The sequence below is a fragment of the Anas platyrhynchos genome, chromosome 2 (assembly GCF_047663525.1).
Source record: "Anas platyrhynchos isolate ZD024472 breed Pekin duck chromosome 2, IASCAAS_PekinDuck_T2T, whole genome shotgun sequence".
Classification (NCBI taxonomy): Eukaryota; Metazoa; Chordata; class Aves; order Anseriformes; family Anatidae; genus Anas; species Anas platyrhynchos.
The window spans coordinates 33,503,284-33,525,219 of NC_092588.1; the positions used below are offsets into that span (position 1 = coordinate 33,503,284).

A 21,936-nucleotide genomic window follows, 5' to 3' on the forward strand; every position below is an offset into this window, starting at 1 on the left:
ATCTGAAAGCTGAGTTGAAAGAGATTAAGTCAACCATCACATCAAAGGAAAGCATGGCTCATCTAAAATACCCTATCAGCCAGAAAAAGACACAGTTCCCTCCCCAACAGAAAACATTGTTCTTTTATTAAAATTAATATAGTTTCTAACTCAGAGGATGAAAAGAAAAGCAATATTTATTTTGGAGTTTCCAATTGCTTTTGAACTTGACAAATGAGTTAAATTATTTGCTTATCAGATTTAGTTTAAGAATGAATTGCATATTTTTTTCCAGAGGGTGTTACTTTTGATAAACTGTTTCATCAATTTTCCATTAGTGTAAGTCAGTCTTGGTAGTAATTACTAAAGCAGTGGCATCATATTAACCTCCTTGTACTAGAAGTTGGGATTAACATATTATTACTTAAGCAACATGGTCCATTGGTGACAAGAGATTAACCTGTAGAATGCTGTGCCACCTGTGAATGAATCTACTGCATCTGGTCTTGTACATTTTAAGTAGTGCACAAATCCTTATCCAGATCCACAGAACAGAGCTGGCATTCACTTGCTAACATCATGAGCCAAAGGCCCAGGTAAACAAGGTGTCAGGGATCCAAAATGCTACCGCAGTTTTCTGTATCTTAAACCAGCTCAAAAGACTGAATGTTCAGCTGTTTCTTAAGTTTTCTATTTGTGCACTCTCTACAATAATTACTATATTTTTGTATGAGGTGGTAAATTTCAAGTTCTTTTGATTTGTTAAAGCATAGAAATTAGAGATAGATAAGACCTATTAAGACATGGAGATTAATGCTCTGATAACATCACAGAAATTAATTTGCCTTTTGCTGTCCAACAATGCTGGAATTGACAATATATCTAAAACAAGAATATATTTTTGTAGCTGAAACATTATCACTATAATATGTATATTTTTTGATCCATAATTTATGCACCAATATATGCTTTGAAATCTGATCACCACAGTAACCCCAGCTGTAATAGTCTCATTGCTTTAAGCTAAAATCTTCTAGAAAGGTTTAAAAAATGGCTTGGTAGAATTATGGTGGCAAGTAGTCCAATTTTAAATTCATTGACTGAAACAGTTTCTGTCTGGTTTAAATCGCTATCTTTTTTTTTAATTTATTTATTTTTAATTGAACTAGTAGTTAGACATTGCAAGGTAGAAAAGAAGCAGCAAATATATAGGCATAGACAGCTTATAGAAAGTATTGACTTTTCCTTCCTTCCTTCCTTCCTTCCTTCCTTCCTTCCTTCCTTCCTTCCTTCCTTCCTTCCTTCCTTCCTTCCTTTTAAAGGTAACATGTCAGGAGTATCATGGGAATAAATTTATGAAAATAATTTGTTCTGCATAATTATTGCCTTAAGCTTTGATGGCCCATGGGTTACCAGAACTTACAGTTAGGTTCTGAAATTGAAAACTAGATGTCAAGAGTTAGCCTTTCTAGGCACAAGCTGTTTAATTTTTGAGAGAATCAAATGCAAAGTGCTCCTGGTGGAGGGCCATGGAATATCATGTCTACTGCATCATTTTTCCTAGCTCTAAATTTCCAAATATAAAACTTCTACTTAAAACCTCATGTATAATAGCTTCCAACTTTGCATTGGTCTTCTGAGGATCAATTAATTCTGTTTGGCATTCAGTAAACTTTCAGAGATCAATTCCCATTTAAATCAAAGAACCTACACACCTTTTAGAACCTTATCCACTCTCTTTCGTACAAAAGAATAAAAGATGGGGTGTTACTGTTACTGTCCTACCATGCAAGCACTCAAATGTGTGTTGGCCACAGTCTAAGTCTCTGCATTGTTGCTATCAGTTTTTGAGTGGTTTGGGGAATGATACCACACTGCACCAACTATTATCATTAGCCACAACTCCACCATCTCTCTAAAGTAGTGGTTCACATGACATGATTTTGTAGCATTGGATAATCTCTTTTCTTTATAACTTATTATTTACTACTATCCACATTGCATTGCAGGGAGAATGTAATTCACTTTAAATTGTACTCTTTACAGACAATTGGCAGACTCTTGTCTAGGTCTAAATTAAGCTTGATACAAAATGAACACAATTAAAAAAATAAAGAAAGATAGAAAGACAGGAACACTACCCTTACTGGTCAAAGCTTAATAACACATATTATATGCTTTGTATGGTTTTTGTATGAGTGCCTTTAGATGGAATGAGTTCCTTTACGAGTTCTGAGCACTACGTAATGTTAAGCACTCATGGTTAAAAAATACAATTATTTTCTGTGATCATTATATTTACATATGATTTATATATGCAAGGCCTGTTTGTAATCATAAGAAAGGTAAAAGTGCTCTTAGATTAAATGAGGTTATTACATTAATAAGAATTTTTGCTTTGTCACAATTAATGAGAGTCCTCAAATACAAGGAAAAGGCCTTAGATGGGTAAACACTGATCCAGAGTTTCCTAAGATCAACTAGTGAGGGTGTATTACATTAATTCTCTTCACTTTCTCCCACACCTCTGACAAATAGCAGATAACATTTCCAACTACTGTTTGACTGTTCATTCCTTCCCTTTTGAAAGGCACTCGCAGAAGTTTTGCCAAAAACATGAAAACATGAATAATGTATTTATTTTAGGCATCTTTCATGGGAGAAGGGAGATGTAAGTATCCCATCTGAAGAAAAGCCTCTTAACAAACTGGAACTCATCATTCTCCTCTGCTCCCCAGTAGCCTGACAAGCTGGAAGACTTACAGTAATAGTTATTCTCACTGAACCATCTTTTCACTACATTTTGTTAGGTCTTTAAAGTTCCAATTTAAAATTGTATAAGCTTTCCCTTCAGAAATCTGTATGAAAAGACAATATTTATAGCATGCATTTGTGTGGGGGTATCTATCTTAACTACAGCATCTACAAAAGCAGAAACCTTAATGACCTTAATGTAATCAGGAAAGCAACTTTTGAATCCTTTCAATACAAATGCCTTCTTAATGGCTTCTACAGTTGATTTGCAGAAACATGTGAGAATCGCTGATTTTATGCTGATAGACAAGAAGTGAAATATCTATAGGGACACATGCATGTATATTACTGCTGAAAGCTTAAGCAATTTCTTGCATGCATGATTACTTATAGTGTTGAACAGTGAAAAAAAGGGTATTGGTTTCTGATTCATATCTCAGATACATAAAGAAAACTGAATGTGAAACAGATGTTCATGAAGCTTGTCTGGTTGACAGATGCCATTTGAATAAACTTTATTAAATATTAATGGCCACTTAAGCGGATTTCCTCTGCTTTTTTTTTTTTTTTTTTTTCCCTTGGAAAATTCATCAAATCCCAAGTGATCTGGGCTGCACTGCGGTTCATGAAATATGCCTATACTACTTCAAGGTCATGGCTAAGGCCCTTACATGAAGAACCTTCTTCTTTCTAAATCTCCACAGCTGTGGAAGTGAACCTATCACTTGGAGCAGGAAGACTCACAAGTAGCTGTGGAACAGGAAGTATGGGTTGTAAGAATCAAGACTTCATGTTCAACATAAAACCTGCTCCAGATCATTAGAGGTACCAGCTAGATCAGAAGTTTGAGTTCATGCATTATTGGGACTAGTTTCTCTTTACATACTTTTAGGGATGATTATTCTACTTTAAAAATGTTCTTGGATGCAAGGACACGTTGCATGGTTATGAATAAAACAACAATAAAAATGTTATGTGTAGTTTATGAATAGAAGTATGTAAAATAAATTTTGCTTAAAATGATCCAAGGGTTCTTAAAACTTAGAATGTTTGATTGCCATGAATGTTATGATGAATAAATAGTGCCTGGGAAGCCCACAACTTTCTTTTGAATAGATATATGACCAGGAACTGCTCCTGTTGCTCCTAGCATTACCATAGAAATGACACATGAAAAAAATAAAGCTGGGGACTTCTGAAAACCTTTGTGTTTTGTAACACACAAAACAATGCAGTTCAGAACAAAGGGCAGCATCTTTTCAGGATACATGAAAAAAGCTAAGCAGTATAGAAGCAGGAACTTTAAATAGAATGAGCCACTTCTCATACCATGCTTTGTAGTAGCCTCTAGTAACAGTAAAATACATTCCCTCAGAGTGAGCTTAATTTTAAGACATCTTCTTAATAGTGTATTAATATTTTGCAGCAGTAGGGAGCATTTGAATCACAAGCAAGAGGTTGAGACTATCTGAATTACCATTTCAACACTCTCTTACAAAGATTACACTCCAGATCTCCACAGCTGTTCATATATTCATATATTGTACAGATGAGGGGGACAAAGATATCCGCTCAGACTACTTACCTCTTGCTGTCTTTTAGATACTTAGAGTAATCTAAAATGTACAAAATGTAAATCTAAAACATCAGAACATTGTCAACATTGTCTCAAGATTACAAATTCTGCAGCAGTCACCAAATCTCAGATTTACTCTTACACAAAACTGCCATTTACAAATCCCTAGATTTCATGAGAGGAGCAGATGGCGAAAATACATTTCTCTGCTATGCAGTGGGATGAATTCTTTTTGCTCTCCTCATAAGTATCCTTCCAGTATAATTCTAATTTATCTTAAAAACCGAAACTGGTTATGAGGTTGTTTTTTTCCTCCATTTAAGTTTGTTTTGTGTTTGAAGCAGAGAATAAGTAAGGCTTATCTTCACCTATATTTCAAATGCAGCACCTGTCAGCATTCATGTGCATATTAAAAAATACATATAAACACACATACACATGGATATATACATGTGTATGTATACTTCTACAGAGAGAAAGCCTTGTTAAAGATTTTCAAATCTAAAAGACAAAGGCTTAATTTAGGAACATTCAGAGTTTTGGGCTACATTGCTGGCATGGTGCTAAATGCAATTTACTAAGCCCTTTATGCAATGTTTTATTATACAAAAAAAATGCAGATGTGCCAAAAGTAACAAAGCAGATTGGTTTGGAAGATTTAATGAATTTATGTCAGCTCTAAAAGCCCGAGTCAAACATATTCCTGAAGCTTAATTCAGATTGTTAGTGCTTTCTAAAGTAATTAAGAGCAGAAACTTAGCAGACATTCAAACTAGGCTGGAAATACTGTTGGAAAATATAGTTTTGTTACTTTTTTTTTTTCTTCATTGTGTTATGTTGGTTTCCTTTCTTTTTTACTGTATACTGCTTTGCCAAAGTATATGCTAGTACTGCTCAGACTTGCACTTCCAGTTACGTCAATGTTCTCATCCCCCACTGATTTCTGCAAGAATCTCACCTATGGGCGAACGGCAAGAAAGAATAGCTCAAAAATAACAATGAAAATGCATATGTTCCATGTCAAACATCCACAGACTCTAAGGATTTCATATAATAAATACATGTAATATGATTTTTTGTTCATTCGGTATGATAAAACACCTAGAATACTTCTTCCTGAAGTTCTGTCATGTTTTTCTAAAAAAATCCAGTCACAATATTTCCTGATTTGGTTCACCAACCTGATTTCATTTCAGCAGTTCTCTTTGTGAGGAAGATGGAATAGAGATCTTCTGACAGTCAGTTCAACTCTAAATTCAGTTATACAGAAATGTTTTTAATGTAATATCATACTTTGATTTATGCCCATTTAGCAAGGACAAGCAGTAATCAAATCAAGAGAAAAAAAAAAAGAATGAAAATTATTACTAGGTCTCACCACATTCTTTTACAGGAAAAGCAAAATAAAAGGGTCTCAAGACCCACTGCTGCCCACTACAATAGTTATCCAGGTAATATTGATAAGTTAAAATTTGGAGTATCTACAGAATACTGAATGAAGCCTGGAGGTATTTAATTAGTGCTTTGCTATTCATATGTATCATAACCATTGATAACTAGAACACATGAGTAAGCAATTATTGAGGAAAATTTTGGATGAAATGAAATAAATATTTTCTCTATATATCTTCTTCTGTTTGAATGGTAAAAGAGAAATATTTTTAGAAACCTTCTCAGCCATTGCAAATGTTAAGATGTTAAGATTTTTATTTAGAGGGAAAAGCTTTTTAAAACGAATTTCAAACAGTAAATTTCTAACTCAACTAGAAAATGAGAATTGAGCTCTGAGTACATGCAGAAAACAATAATATACTCTTGGTGTTACTGTATTACTTCATTGATTCTGGCAATCTGCATCACCAGTTGGAATGGTCAAATTCTATTTTCCCAATTTAGCTACCACTTTGCCTATATTCAGGTGGATGAATCTCAGCACAAATGTTTAACATGTCCATCACAAGGTGATGTGTTTCACTGAACAGCAAACTAATCCTTGAAAGCAAAGCTAGCTCAGTATGTCCTGTATGAGATCATGTTCCTGTCACTTGTACATGTGTAGCTCTGGAGATAACACCACAGGCACAATGGAAGAGTATCTGTCTTCCATCTATACTGAATTTAGGAGGATACCATTGTGACAACTCTTTTGAGTCCATAAAAATTAAGGGTGTTAAGTTTAAGTGGAATGGATCTGAATTCTGATATCCATGACATTTCCCAATAGTTCATATAATCATTACTTCACATATAATTTCTCTCTCTCTCTCTCTCTCTAAAGGTAAGATTGAATAATTACAGTGTATTAACCTTCTCTTAGCTTGTAGATGATATATATGGGAAAAGTAAAATTCATTTATCTAATTGCAAGGGTTTTTAATATTATTCAGTGGGGTATCCTCATGGAAGGCATGTTCAACCACTTCCACCATATCCTTCACAAAACAAAGTAGAAAACACAGTTCACCAAGCAATGTCATAAATGGGATTTTACAGAATCACTAAGGCTAGAAGGGACCTCTGGATATCACCTAGTCCAACTGTTCACTCAAAGCTGGTCATTGTCAACTAGAGCAAATTTTTCTGGGCTGTGTACAGTCAGATTTTTAGTCAGATTTTGCCTATCTTCAGGGACAGAGACTATACAACATCCCTACTGCTTGACCACTGTCATAGTAAAAAAGATTTTTTCTTTTATATAAATGGATATTTAGATAAAATGGAAATTCCTGTTGATTTATTTAATTTTATTTTTACTAACTTAAATAATCAACCAGCTTTCCTGGACAACTTTTCTCTTCAGGACTGTCTTCCATCCATCATATTTATCCTAACAGATATATGAACAGGGCTGCATCTGTTTATATATTTATAAAATGTCTATCATGACATCCAGTGTTGTGGTCCCATTATTTACATTGTTCCTTCTTCTCAGGAGCCTGAAATATTCCCAAGTTACTGTGCCAAGGCTGCACCTGATCTTCATATCTGACCCTGACCACTTATTACTTGTTTGTGAGCTTGAGGTCCATGAGAGTACATGTCATTGTTGACATGTCATTGTAATCATCTGTGTCAGGAAGTTGTCATGAATGTGCTCCAGAAATTTCCTGTATTGTTTAGGACTTCCCTTGTTTCTAGGGTCAGAGATACCTGAGGGTTACTCTTAGCAGTGAAGAATGAAGCAAAGAAAGCATTCACTAATTCTGCCTTCTCTGTATCCTTTGTCACCAGGGCACCCACCTCATTAAGTAGTGGGTTCACATTTTCCTTAGTTTGCCATCTGCTATTGATATATTTGAAAAAGCCCTTCCTGTTGTCCTTGACACCCTTTGCCAGATTTAACTCCAAATATCTTCTACTTTTCAAAGTTCCCCCAATAAGCAGATAAAAGGAGAAGAGTAGGTCATAAATAAGTAATGGAACACATGGAAAGCAGTTACCATAATTTTTGTTTATATTATAGTGCTGAAAAATTTCCACTCTGAAGAGCAGTTTTATGTTCCATGTAGAAGAACATTTTGTTACTATGAAGTACTGAAAGTCACATCTTATGACTTGTTAGATACGGCAGAAATTGATTTTAGCACAGAAAGTACAAAGCCACAACAAAATGATCAAAACTATAAATTATAGCTGAAGACCACCTTTTTTTTTTTTTTTTTTGTCAGGTGATTATATATAACACATCATAAATTCAAATGCACTTTGAATGAAAGAATTTAACAGATAAGATGAATAACTATGGAAAGGATTTCCTGGAACTGAGAAAGGCCAAAGTGAAAATAAGAATGAAACATAATTATAATAAAGATGACTGCTCATGAAATATCTACTGTTTGAAATTTCCTGAGACTCTCTTCCAGCTTCTCTTATGCTGTAATAGGCTGATTTCTAACAAGTTGTTTCTTTGTCTTACTGATACCTTGCTCTCACCTCTGAAAAGTGATAAGAAGGATATATTATACCAGGTAATGAAAAATGTCTTTACCAAAGAAATATTTTCCAAATATTTCTGATTCTTTCTAAGTTCAAACAGGAGAGAAAAAAAAAAAAAGGCCTATGATAATAAAACAAACTTTTGCATGCTCATCTTTTCATTAGTTTTGTTGATACGGTGCAAATAAGTCAGTAATAGGCCATCTTCAAAAAGATTTAGAGGCCATAGTCAAAAGGACACTTAGAAGGTCACCACCTATATGGAGACCAACTGTATGCAAAATTCTCCAGTACATGGAGATGAGACATGTGCCAAGGATCTTGGGGACAGTGCTCAAAGTGCCTGTGCGGTGGGTTGTCTGAGTGGGTAGGCATTAGGGGAAGGAATTGGGTTCACAGTCACACTTTTAGTCCCGCTGACCAGCAACACTACTTAATGCCTGCAGATAAGAGTCATTTGCATAGCCTGGGATGTGCAGGGGGATTGACTGTATCTGCTGAAGGGTGTAGATGAGTATGAGATGCTGGGGCAGAGACATGGCGTATCTCAAAATATATGCCATTTCGCCATTTTTCTTTGAGATTCAGGCATAGATAACCTGTTAGAGTACATGTAGTTTGGGGATTAATTAATGTACCCTGGGTGTGAAGTGGAACTAAAAGATACTTACTTGCTTACCACTGTAGTCACAAAACAGCTCCTTTTTGCAACCTCTGGCTTGAAAAATAATTAAATGACATTTCTGAACTGTCATTGGTGGATTATTGTATTTCCCCACGGACATATATATGAGCTTTCTTGCCTCTGGCTGGAGCATGCACTTCATTTTCTGAACCTTAGAATTTATTTAATATATTTACATTGTAGGACTGTCATTCTATAGCACATACCTAAAGTCCTGAGATCATTAATCATCTAATATGAAAGATATAAAGTTGCTTGAATAGAATATTGTCACCAGACAAATTACAGTATATTTTTGACCTTGTACCTTAAATATTTATCATTTCTGTAAGTAGATTTGTGGGACTGCTATTTTTGTGGGACTGCTATTTTTGTGAATATGAAGAAAGTTGCAGTGAAGGGAAGCTTGTCACTTTTTTCTATAGATAAATAGAGCACTTCAAGATCCTTCAATCTGAAGGATCAAAACAATAAATGCATTTTCAAAAGGAAAACCTTACACCTTCATTTTTAGATTTAATCTGTCATCATTGTACACATATGTTTGAATTGATGATTTAAGAGAAAATTTTAAGCGATACAATTTGGTAGTTAAAAACATTTAAAAAATATATTTACAAGGTATAATGTTGAGCTTCACTTTGAATTCTATGTCATTATGCTCAAATCCATTTCCAGACTTTTTTAGGGAGTGTGGTAGAGAAAACTCATTGAATCAATCAGAACTTCTGAAGATAGGTTTGTTACAGTTGTCATTTATACTTCCCGGTTCTGACATGCCCCAGAGAAAACACTCTCACCCTTCCCCTTTTGGTTGTGTCTTTCACAAACAGGAGATATCTCCCACCTTCATTCCCTATAGTAAATGAATCTTAGACATGAAATGCAGATATGCCATGAGATAATGCACTGCAGAGTTCAGTTCCCATGGGAAGGGAGTAACAAAAAAAAATAGAAAGTATATATATATGTGTATATATGTAAAATTTTTATTTTATATTTATTTTTTATTTTTACTTTTTCCCAAGAGATTGTCCTCAAGAAAGACAAGTCTAAGCTGAGGAAAGTGTCTCATGAATCCTGTGAGATTTTTCTTCCCTCCCTAAGCTGAACAGCAGACACTAATGAAACAGAAAGCTTCCTCATAGGCTTGGTGGCCATTTGGACTGATACTTGAACCACACTGTTAACATTTGGCAAAAGAGATGTTTAGAAAATCCTTATTGCTAGCATTAAAATTTTGAATACAGCTGCACAAGGATGTTATGACAGACACGCAGACACACAGTTCTGCTCTCTGGAGGCTGCAGCGCAGAATTTATTGGTATTACCAGATGCAAAACTTGGTCTCTCATAATAATATATACAATAATTTGTAGCTTTGGTTGAATGAGAACTGTACACAGCTCAACACCTCTGAAAAATATATGTCCATAATATATGTCCATCAGCTGGAGGCCACAAACACTTGAAATTTTATTTATGTTGGAAGGTTAACAAATGAAAGTTAATTGCTTTTTATTTATTTATTCTTTAATTTTGTTGCCAGTCGTGATTACGAGACAAAATGAGCAGTCCTGATTGAGAATTTATCCTTAAGCTTATGCCTGATGATTGAGTCTCTGTGCATCAGCACTGTCCACGCGCAGCTTGCATCCCTGCAATGGCAGCTAGCTGTTCTGCAAGGAGACCTGTGCAGAGCAGCAGGTGGCACATAATGCCACACCTCACTCCTGTGAAAATCTGGAACTAAAGCATGACAACACATGACAGAGAAACTGGAATAGCATATTGCTACAGACACCAACAGAGGCATTTTGTGATTTGCATGTAACCAATAGAAGCATATTCTATTATGGCAGCCCAGGCAAATCAAGTGTATCTTCTTATGTCATATAGTATGCGATTCAAAAGCATATGTGAATAATGTAATATTAACAATACCAAAGTAGTGTTACAGAAAGGATAGACATGTACAGTCAATACAAGACTCCTAGTTTCACAGAATATTTTGCCCCTAAATGGAACGTACATTTGTGGAGATCAGGCTTCGTTTCCTCCAGGCTTGCATCAAGCACAACTGCAGCAAGAAATTAGTTGATGAGTTGATAAACTATGTTTTTAACTTACAGAATAAGGTCATGGTCAATTCCCTTGGGAATCAGTTCATGAAACACAGGTCACTGACAAAATTCTTATTGATTTTTGGCCACAATCTCTTCAGCTGGGAATCTCATTTCAGCAGGATCAGGACCAGTTTCTTAGATGCCAAAGGGACAATTGTCTAAAATAGAGAGATGACTCCATGTGTACTGTGGACTGCATTCTGCAAATACTGGGATAACACATTGGGTATTCATGATTTAGTAGATAGTAAGTCAAGGAAGGTGTTTCAGTTCTGGAAATATCATCCTGTATAACACAATATAATGAAAAACTCCCACCCCTAACCTTTTTTTGAGTCCTCTTTTTGATGGTTCCTTGCAATTCTGAGTATTATTTGCAAGTGTGTTAGTTGATTCAGTTTAGTATGTGTTTGTATTAAAAAAACAGCCAGTAAGTAAGCTATACATGTATATCCTGTGCACTGACATCAGTAAAATTCTTGTCCTCTCCTCTACTCTCATGTGATTGATGGCTTTCAGGTGCTACATTTCATTACAGTTTTAGCCATTTCAGATCAGCAGTTGACCTTTTCATTTGTTGTATAAAACTCCATACATATTCCTGGAGCCACACAAATGTTAAATTAAAAACACCTTGTCCTTAGCTGGTGCACAGCAGAAACCCTCCATGCTAAATTTTCCAAAATCACAATCTGCCCCTAGGGGTTCATTATTGTTAACAGCCAATGATTAGGCCATGGCCTAGAAAAGCTTTTTAGAATGATGTATTTTAAGCAGTTGAGAGGAAATACATAAATAACTCAGTTTCCAAGTTTGGTTAATAGAAAAAATAATACATACAGAAATCTTGCTTTACAGCTCTAGCTCTAGCTCTAGTTCTGCCTCTATTCTTTTAGACTTCATTTCTTGAGCTTCTTTAATTCATCTTCCTATCTGTGGTCTGTGTTTGTTTTAATGGCCTAGTATCTCATGCATGTCATTCAATTAAGTAATAATCTAATAATGCCTAAAAATGGTTCTCTTCTGAAATGCTCTTGAAGAAATATCAGACAGTTTGTCACCCTGTACTAAGAAAGAATGAGTAAGTGCTAAAAGTGGCTTCACATCCTTACTATATATAGAAATCCTATTACAATTACCCTTAACCGTCCTTTGCCTTTCTGTAGTAGTTTCCTCTCTGTGTCCTCTGTAGCTGCATAGGTAAATACTGTAAGATGACAAGGCTAACTTGTGTGTATAGAAAGCAGAGGAAATCCCAATCCATTTTTAGTGTATAGATAATTTCCAAGCAAACATGAACTATCCTCATCATTATCCTCACCTTTGTTTCACAGTAACTGTTCTTTATGCCGTATCTATTTCTACATTTTGTCAACTGAAGTATTCTTCAGAGTAATTTCCACTGACAGATCTCTTATTTGGAGTACAAAGGAATCAGAAAAGAGTCGGAAACATTAATATTGTCAGAAAGCAAATCCGTGAAGAATTCATGGTCTGTATAAGAAGAGAAAGTGGATTTTAGTGAGGGAATATTAGCACATGCCACAGATGGATAACAGTTGTAATGACCATCAGTGTATCTAATCACATTTTTAGCAGTTCTTTAAAAGCCTTCTTTGCTGCCAATTTTTTTCTTCCCCTTGCTGTAAGTGCATAGCCTGTTCCTTTGTTTCCAAAGATTAATGGTCAGTAAACTGCTCATGGCTGAGCAATGCTCATTAAAGCAATATTCTCTAATCATCCACAACATTGCCAGTCTCTCCTTATTCTAAGCATATAATTTTGTGGAAACAGGATCAGAGATTAATTCAGTCAATTAGCAGCTAGATTTACAGAGAGTTTGGGAGAACTGAGATTTCCCACTTACTGTATTGATTTGTGTGCAAAATGGCATCTAATTTTCTACACTTCTAGGACTGGCAGGCATCCAGTCTGTTCTCATTCTATTCTAATGGCTAAGAAAACGTCACATGATCTTTGCTAATAAATTGCATATATATATATATATATATATATATATATATATATTTTTTTTTTTCAATCTTCAATCTGAATCCAGTTATTCCATTTAGGTATTTGGGGGTGTTTAATAAAATTTTCAAAAATCAAGATATGTTGCTGAAATACATGCCTGGCCAAGCTTACTTCTAAGACATTAGCTGTAAATCAGCAAATTACATTGATTTTCCAACTGACAATGGTCCAAGTTCTGTACTAAGTGATAACATCTGAACTTCTAGTGAATCATTACTTTTCTCAGAAGAGGATTAGCCAACAGCAAATTCCCCAGAATGCATATATATTTTAAAAGTTTTGGCTTAAATACATCATCCTTTGAATAAAATATCCACTCTTCTCTCTCTTCCCAGGTCTGGTCTCTGTTATTTTTTATCTCAAGACAGAGCTGACAAAATTGACAGACATCATTTGGCCATTAACAGGGATCAGGACCTGGGACTGGGTTTTGAGTCCAGAAAAAGAACTGCTACCGTTTCCTAGTGTGCTAGACATATGTCAGAACAATTTCATGAAACTAAACACTGATGCTCAAAGGGTGAAAACTGCATCAGAGAAAGTCCTTCCTATTTAGCCTTTTGTCTTCCATCCTAGTAGTTCTCAGGTACCTCCCAATCATTAACAGCAGAAAGCTCTTATTATGTCTTTACAGGATGTGACAGAAATCAACCATTCAATTTGTAGGCATGTTTGTTAAAATAAATGAGATTTCATGTGGCAGAGTACAGTTTTGTGGCTAGCTCTGAAAGCTGTAAGGTTCTGTCTTCTTTTACGGAGTTGATCCCCCTGGGTGGTGTGGGGCCTACACCCTCCCACACCTCTTCCTCCCAGCCATTGCTTCCACAGTTGAGTGTGGGCAGTTGCTGCAGGTGAATGTCAGGGATTCAGAAGCACAACATGTCCTTGGTTCACATTAGAAACCAGGTTCTGAAAGTGTTGGTGAGCTGGCACAGCACACTGTTAAACTGCTCCTGCTGAAGTGTGTGGCTTCTTTTGTTGCCTCCTCCTTTTTCCTGCCATCTGAGATGCTCTGCTCTTCCCATCATGCCACGCAAACCCTGGTATTTGCTCTCTCTCTGATGGGAATCAATTTTATTTTATTTTATTTTATTTTATTTTATTTTATTTTATTTTATTTTATTTTATTTTATTTTATTTTATTTTATTTTATTTTATTTTATTTTATTTTATTTTTTTCCCTCTTCTGGGATCCTGCTTTTTCTGCTGGAACTTGGGGAATTCTATTCCACCTGACACATAACAAAGGGTTTCTATCTCCTTCCTTCTTAATTCTTACCTTTGGTCTCCTCACTGCCCTGTTTTTTCTACTCTCCCATGTGCTTCATGAATGCCCACATTGCCTGTCACCAGCCACTGCAGGATGGCTGAAGGGCCTTCCTCCAGCTCTCTGTAATCAAACCCCATGCTGTCTCAGGGACCCTATTAATTCTGTTTTGCATAACCTACCAAGAGGCAAAGTGAGAAGACCCAGTCACTGCTGAGGACGACCATGCTGGCAGAACCATATTCTCCTCCTGCACAAGTAGATATACACTTACTGATGAATCTCTCTAGACTTGTTTGACCTGAAGCCTCAAAAATGGTTTTGAACACAACTTTTCCTGTCAGAAGTAGAATACTGTGAATACTGTGAAGAACGTGTGTGGAATACATACAGCTTGTTATGATAATGGGTAAAGAAGTGGGCATTCATATGTTTCTGTAAAGGACTGTAACACTAATCTTTTTATTTCTCTCTTAAAATAGAAGTTAGTGAGGCAAAAACAAAGGTAGGAAGAGAACAACTTCAAAGCCTGATCCAGACAGCATTTAAGTCATTGAGAAGTGTCTCAATTATTTGTGGGCTTTCACAAGGATGAAAGAACCTCCATTACAGAATGTAAACATTTTTAAGTTATGGATTGTGATCACCTACGACTCAAATAGGGCTATGCTTCATGAGACAATCAGGCTCCACTGTACCAGGTCACGTTCTTTGCCCCCACTATTCCTACTGGCAGGATATTCCTGGTCATTACAGCTCTGATAGAAACATTCTTCTATTTTCCAGTTTACATTCATTGTTAACTAGTGTGTACTGGTTTGTTCTTGTGCCAATATAGTTAAGGTAGCTGTCTTCCGCCCTGGTATTTGCTTCTCTTATTTACCTACAGAAAGTCTTCAGTTTGGAAGGCTAAGCAAGCCTTTTTGAAGCTAGATAAGTCCTTAAGTCTCTTCCAGTAGAACAGGCTCTCTACTGCTCTGATTATAATAGTGACCCTTTCTTGCCCTTGCTTCAATTATCCTTGCTTGAGCAAGGAGTCAGAACTTCAGTGTCCAACATTTTCATCTAGAAGCTTTTTGCTGTTCGTGTATCTGGAGCCTAAAAAGAAATTCAGAGTTTTAATCTGCTTGTTTAATAAGGTCCTTAACAGCCTTATTATCCACCTCCACAGTTTTCTATTGGCAGGTACTACTACGCAACAGAGTGGAGAAAGAACAGACCTAACTGCCTGAAAGAAAGAAAAGACAAATAATGCAAGATTACATGAGCTGGTTCATTAGTGAGTTTCCTCTTCAAATCCAAAGGGAAATTCAGTGCTCTGGGTTGGTGTTGCACATACTTTTTTATTCCTGAATATTATTCAGTGAAGTTGGCAAGAAATGTGTTATTATAAGAAAACACAGCTTTCATTTGCTTAGTGGATATAACAGACTCTCAGCTACTTTCTGTAATCAGATTTGCTTCTTTAGCTAAATCATGGTATCATCTTAGCTTTAAAAAGTATGTGAAACCTTGCTTTTAACTCCAGCAGTCTTCAGCCTTTTTCTCATCTGCTAGAAAATGTTACATGCTTGCCATTTTCTTTTCAGGATAGGGGAACAACTCTTGTGCCATTTTCTTTGAAAGAAGCATTTGTAACTGGCTTTTTTTTTTTTTTTTTTTCTTCTATTTTTGATCTCCATTATCAAGTGCCCTTTTGCTCCATGGCAGGTAGATATTCTTCAAGGTGACAAAGCACTATAGGAGGAACACTGCAGAAATGAGAAACTTGCAGTTGGATGACAGACCCAGAGTCACATACAGCAGAAGTTCTGGTGAAAGTTGACCCCAGAATTTGCCATAGGACAGATAGCTGAGCAGGCAATTATTAAAAATAGTGTGATTAGCCTCTGACTTCCCAAGAGAGAATCAACAATTGTGTGAAGAAGATAACTGAAGTCTTTACACCATACTGAAGAACAGCAAACCTCTCCAGAATTATGTATCTCGTACTGGAAACGAAGTTCCTACTCACTGTATGCTGCCATGTCCCTGCTGTATTTTTCAGTACACAGCAAAGTTAAAACTTTTCTGTTCTGTGAAACTGACCATCTTGCACAAGTTTAAGGGCTCTAAGGATAAGGAATACTAAATTCTATTTTTTATAATACTGGTGACACAGTAGACATTCAATATCACAAGCAAAGAGGGGAGGATCCTTTAGGTAAATAGACCTCAGTGTATGAATAAAAGTTCCAGACATAGTGCAAGTTCCCCTCTCAACCTTTTAAAGCTACTCAAACCCTACAAAGTTGTAGAAAAGACCATAAACCTCAGGTCTGTAGCTATCTCTTAAAGCTATCTCTGATGTCTAAGCTAACCTTTGCTATTGTGCTTCACTGTTAATGAGGCACCAGTGCAGTAATACACTTGAGCATGGAGCTGCATAAGCTTCTCTGGAATTGATGGATTGAAAGCATATTTCTGAAGTGAAATGCATTCAAGAACTTTACTCAGTTGTACTGTGTGTGACAGTGGATATTAATGGTGCTTTAGAGCACATGGCCAGAGCCAAAAAAAAGCATCTGCAACTGGATTTAGATAGACATTAGTCATGGAAGTCTAAAATAATTTTAAAAATACACTGCTTAAAGAACTACTTGGAGGTCTATAAACTCTCTTGGTGTCTTTCCACTTGAAAGTCTCCTTGGAGAGGCTGCACGTGGGCAGAATGACCCCATGTGAACTGCAACCCTAAGCTGTCTCTAAAGAAACTAGGCAGACCAAAGCTTATGAACAGCAAAGCCAGGTTTGAACTTCAGGATAAGAGTGTTGCAATGTGCCCTGCAGTCCTGTGTCTCTGCCAGTAATGACTGAGAGACCGACTGTAATTTTTCTTCTGGTGGAAGCCAAAGCACAGGGGACCTGTGACACAGGGGGTGGGAAGGCTGTGGGCACCTCAGTCCCAACCTGATAAATACTCAGGATGTAGCTGGGATGCACAGCCAAGCCTGAGAGCAGGACAGTGCTTTTGCACCCCACAGCTGAGCTGCGGTCTGAGGTCCAGAACTGCCAGGCAGCTTTTCTTTTGTCTAACAAGAGGCATCTCTGATACACAAGCCATATAAAGCAGCAAATGTGTGTCCCCTGTTGAGATCTCTCTTTTAATGGTATCCCATTTACAAGCTGGTGAAATGCACTGGGGTAGCTTTTCATAGCTCTGATTTTCTAAACTCAACCAGCCTCTTAGTAACCCAAGGAAAGCAAAATTCAGCTGCATTTATTTGCCCATCTTAAAAAGCATGCTATTAAACACACTGCAATGCAAAGAGAGGACAAATTAGCACATCTGACCACAAACAGTCATTCTTCTAAGAGTGGTATGTTTAGAGAGAAATGATTACTCAGTAATGAAATAGCAGCAGCAGTGATGAACCTATTTCCTCAGTTCTAATTACATGGGCTCCAAAAAGGTGTAAGCTATGTTCTCCGAAAAGCTAATTATTGCAGCAAGAGCACTTTCTGCATTACAAATAACTTAATTCCTGCAGCAATAACTGAGCTGAAGTAAATCTGACAGTGTTTTTCCCACAGGGAAAAACACAGGGAAAACATTTCCCATAGGGAAAAACATTTGCTCCAGAATTGTTAATCTTTCAAATACTGGAAAAGCTTGTTCCACCCCAGCTCCCCACTCTGTACTCTATACCCTCCTCCTCCCCCCAAGTTTTTTTTTTTTTTTTTTTTTTTTTAAGGTTCTTGTCCTCTTTCTATTTAGTTATTCATTACAATGACCATTTTAATCCCTTTCAGATTTTTCAGAAGACATTACCTCTGATTTCCTGTCTAAAGTTAGTTACTCATTATCTTTAAAGCACCTTAATAAATGCTTTAATATGACTTATAAAAGGGATTAAAAAAGATAAAGTCAAATGTGCTAAAACCGCAACAAGTGCTGGACTGAAGAGAAGTTCTTCATATAACCTTAATGCGGTAATAAAAATTAATAAAATAAAAATGATCTAAAGTACATTGCTGCATTATAGCCTATTGCCTAGCAGTAAAGGAGATGCTTACTGAGAGCTCAAAGGCTCCCAGAAGTCAAGACATATAAAGGGGACTTTGGCACTTGTGTTCAAAGCCCTTTGTTTACAGACATACCGCACAAGCCTGGGCAAATCTGTAAGACTGCTGCTTTCCTAATGCTGCTAAAATGCAGGATGCTGTAGCAGAAAAGACTTGTCTGGGGTCATATAGGAGACACTGACAGACCAAAGGCTAGAGAAACTGAAGATGAAGGTTTTTCATCCCAGCTTGCTTCATTGTCCAATTCTAAAATAAGATATAATTGATTTTATTTATAAAGATATACTCCCTCTTGCAGCTCATATACTCTAGCCCAGGCACTCAGGTGACTGGACAACATGTTATTATGTAAAGAGCCTGAGTACCCTTGGGCTGCATGCTGAGAAACAGCTCAGCAGCCTCTTTCCAACCCTGAGATGAGTTATACACCCCTCATCACCACAACCAAATTTCTTTCTCTTTCTACAAGAAGCAAAGCCTGTCAGGCTATGGAGTGAAGTTACCCATTATCACAGAAAGAAAGAAAAATGTTTTCTTGTGGTGCAGTCTCAGCATGAGAAAGAAAGTATGCTCATCTTTCACAGGAGCTGTCACCAAGCAAAGTGCTTAAGTGTTCTTCTGATCCCCCCTGGCTTTAGCTCTCTGAATTTTGGTAAACCACATAGACTCTCTGTTCCCCAACCTGTAAAGCACAAAAATACATTCCTTTACCTATACCACAGAGATGATGAGAGGGCTAGTTAATAAAGCTGTTTACCAATCAAATATTTTTAAGGTGAAAAGAACAAGGGACCCTTATTCACCCTCAAAACTAGACATGCGTTTTAGTTGTCTGGTCAGCTTATGTTGCAAAATATGAGTAGACAGTATTTAAAAATAAGCAAAATAATTCTTGTTTGCAGCTTTGAAATCTGGGATACTTGTGACACATTCTTCCTCCTCCTCACCACTTCCTGAGACTAACAGCAACAGAGTTGGAAATTGAAGGAAAGAGCAAAGTCCATGTGGCTTGCAGCACCTCTAATTACTCCCTCCTCTTGCCCTACTGCTGGGAAGATAAATGCAGTTCATCCCTATGTACCTAAATGCATTGGCCAATACACGCCAGTGGGGACAAAGAGAATTGTCACACTCAGTTCTAGCACCATTTGGGAACTTTTCCACTTTCTATTTCTTATTTATTTTGTTTGTCTGGTTTTTATTTTGAAGAAAACCACCAAATTGAAATAAACTTTGACAGTCACAGATTTTTTTTTTTTGTATATTAAAGCATTAGCTTATCTTAAGCTAAACTTAAGAAATTTCTTGTGAAAACCACCCACTAACCCACCCTGCAGATAAGAAGAAGGGAGTGAGCAAGATGCATTTTTAGCTTGTTAAAGAACACATTCAATACCCATGAAAAGTGCAATAATATATTTTAATCAGGTAAGTTATAGTATGATCAGAATAGTAACTGGCTTCAAATATTTAAGTTTCAACCAACAGATTGAGAAGGATAGTTTATATTCACTGAATGTTTTATAGTACCTAATTTAAGTACTTAACATTACAAAGAGGATTGATAGAACTAATCCAAAATCTTCATATACAATTAAAGAACATGAAAATGAGAGGACATACAGTTGCAAGCTATGAATAAGGTTAGAGCCTTATGCCTAGAGTAATAAGAATAAAAAGCACTTAATTTTGAACAAATATAACCAAAGGGTATAATGGACACAATAAAATAATAAAAATACTGGGGAAATTACCTCAGTGTTCCTTTGTTCCTCTAACAAATTGTCCTTATGGATCTACATGGGTAATTTGACATAACTGCCCACGATAAAGAAATGAAACAGCAGTTTGTTGAGGAGCTATAGTCTTGTCATAACATTGGGATGCTGCATTATGTTTTTAGTATGGCAATTACATTGAACTGAGATGGATGAGACTTTCATTTAGTTTTCTCTTTTACAATCTGATCCCCTTTATTTAACTGAAAAACAGTAAAAATAAAGAAAAACAGAACAAAGTAATTGCTTTGCAATCCATTAGATGAGGAAACATGTATGTCTTTGGCTAGGTAATAGTTTTCTGGGAACTAATGAATACTTGAGATTCAGTCTGGTAATGATGCAGCATAAGAATACGGCAAGGGAAGGAAATACTAAATGCAACGTGGAAATCAAAGGCTTGAGGCAAAAGCAGAGGCAATTTAAAAAACAATGAATATGTTAGAAGAACGACAGATGCAGACCCGTGTAGAAACAAACTTTCACTGTTTAAATGTAAGAGTGTATTTTAAAACTGGTTTACTTAAACAGTGAAAGTGTGTGAGTAAAAGTGTACTTTGATGTGTTTCAGGCTCAATCCAGCAAGATGATAAATTGAATCAATGTAAGTATTTGAACAGAACAGGCCTAACACCTGATACCTCCACAACAAACTTTAGTACTGAAGGATGCCAGCTTGAACGGAGAGAGGAGACCTGTTTTCCTCAGCACTACAAACTTGACAAGCCTGGCCGCTGTGCTTTACACTGTTCTCTGTACAATGCAGACCCAAGTGAAGGTCATAGTCATCATTTTCAAGGCATCTCCTGGCTGAAATGGAGTATTTGTAATATTGACTGAAACAAAAGGATGTAGACAAATGACAACTCTTCTCATCTGCTGGAAAGGGATGATGAGCTTATCTCTACAGAAAATGAGGCTGGCACGTTCGAATGCTGAGCTAAAAGAGCATCAGAAACCTTCAGGTACAAACAGAAAGCACATTTCTTTCACCTTGTCTTCTTACATGGGTATTAACATCTCGTGGTTAATGTGTATGTGAGTTTTCAAAACAAAACTCTCAAGTACTCATTTCTGTCTCTGTCAAAAGGATAGGAGAACAAACACTGCTTGTGAGGTATTTTATACAGCACTTAATGCAAGATAGTAAGGTATTTCAATACAATTTCAAAGGTATTTCACACAATACAGAGAGCCAACAAAGAGGGGGTTAAGATGTAAAACTCTTGGAAGAAAATAATATACAGAGGTATTAGAGTGTAGGAGGAAGAGGGCAGGGATGGAGGGAAAGAGTGAAGGAAGGGATTAAGACAAGCACTTTTAAATAGCTTCCTTGTCCTGCTCTGACTTTATGCTTTCTCCATTCATTAGCCTTTCTTTTAATTGATGCAAGAAGCATTTGACTTTTGGAATGGGAAGAATAAAGGGAAGTGCCCTTGAAACATACTCAGCTGCAGAAATCACCTATGCTTTTCTTCTGCTTTTCGGTATTAATTTCCAAGAACAAGCAGGTATTTTATTTTATTATTATTATTATTTTTTTTCAATTTCTCCTATTAAAAAGGTCTTATTCCTTTCCTAATGCACAGTCCACTTTCTATAAGAAAGAACCAGATTGCTCTGAACAGTGATTCCATCTAATTCTTGACAGTATTTGGTTACCAGAGAGAGACAGATTGCTAGTCTAGCATTACAGGCAAACGCATCTTTGTTTGACAAAAGAAGTCACAATGACT

The 21,936-nt window shown here is 36.4% G+C and overlaps 1 protein-coding gene across 1 annotated transcript in view; it reads right to left on the reverse strand.

The window, feature by feature from the left end:
* Positions 1-21,936, reverse strand: part of KCNB2 (potassium voltage-gated channel subfamily B member 2) — a 194,424-nt gene that overhangs the window by 20,915 nt on the left and 151,573 nt on the right. The window lies entirely within an intron of this gene.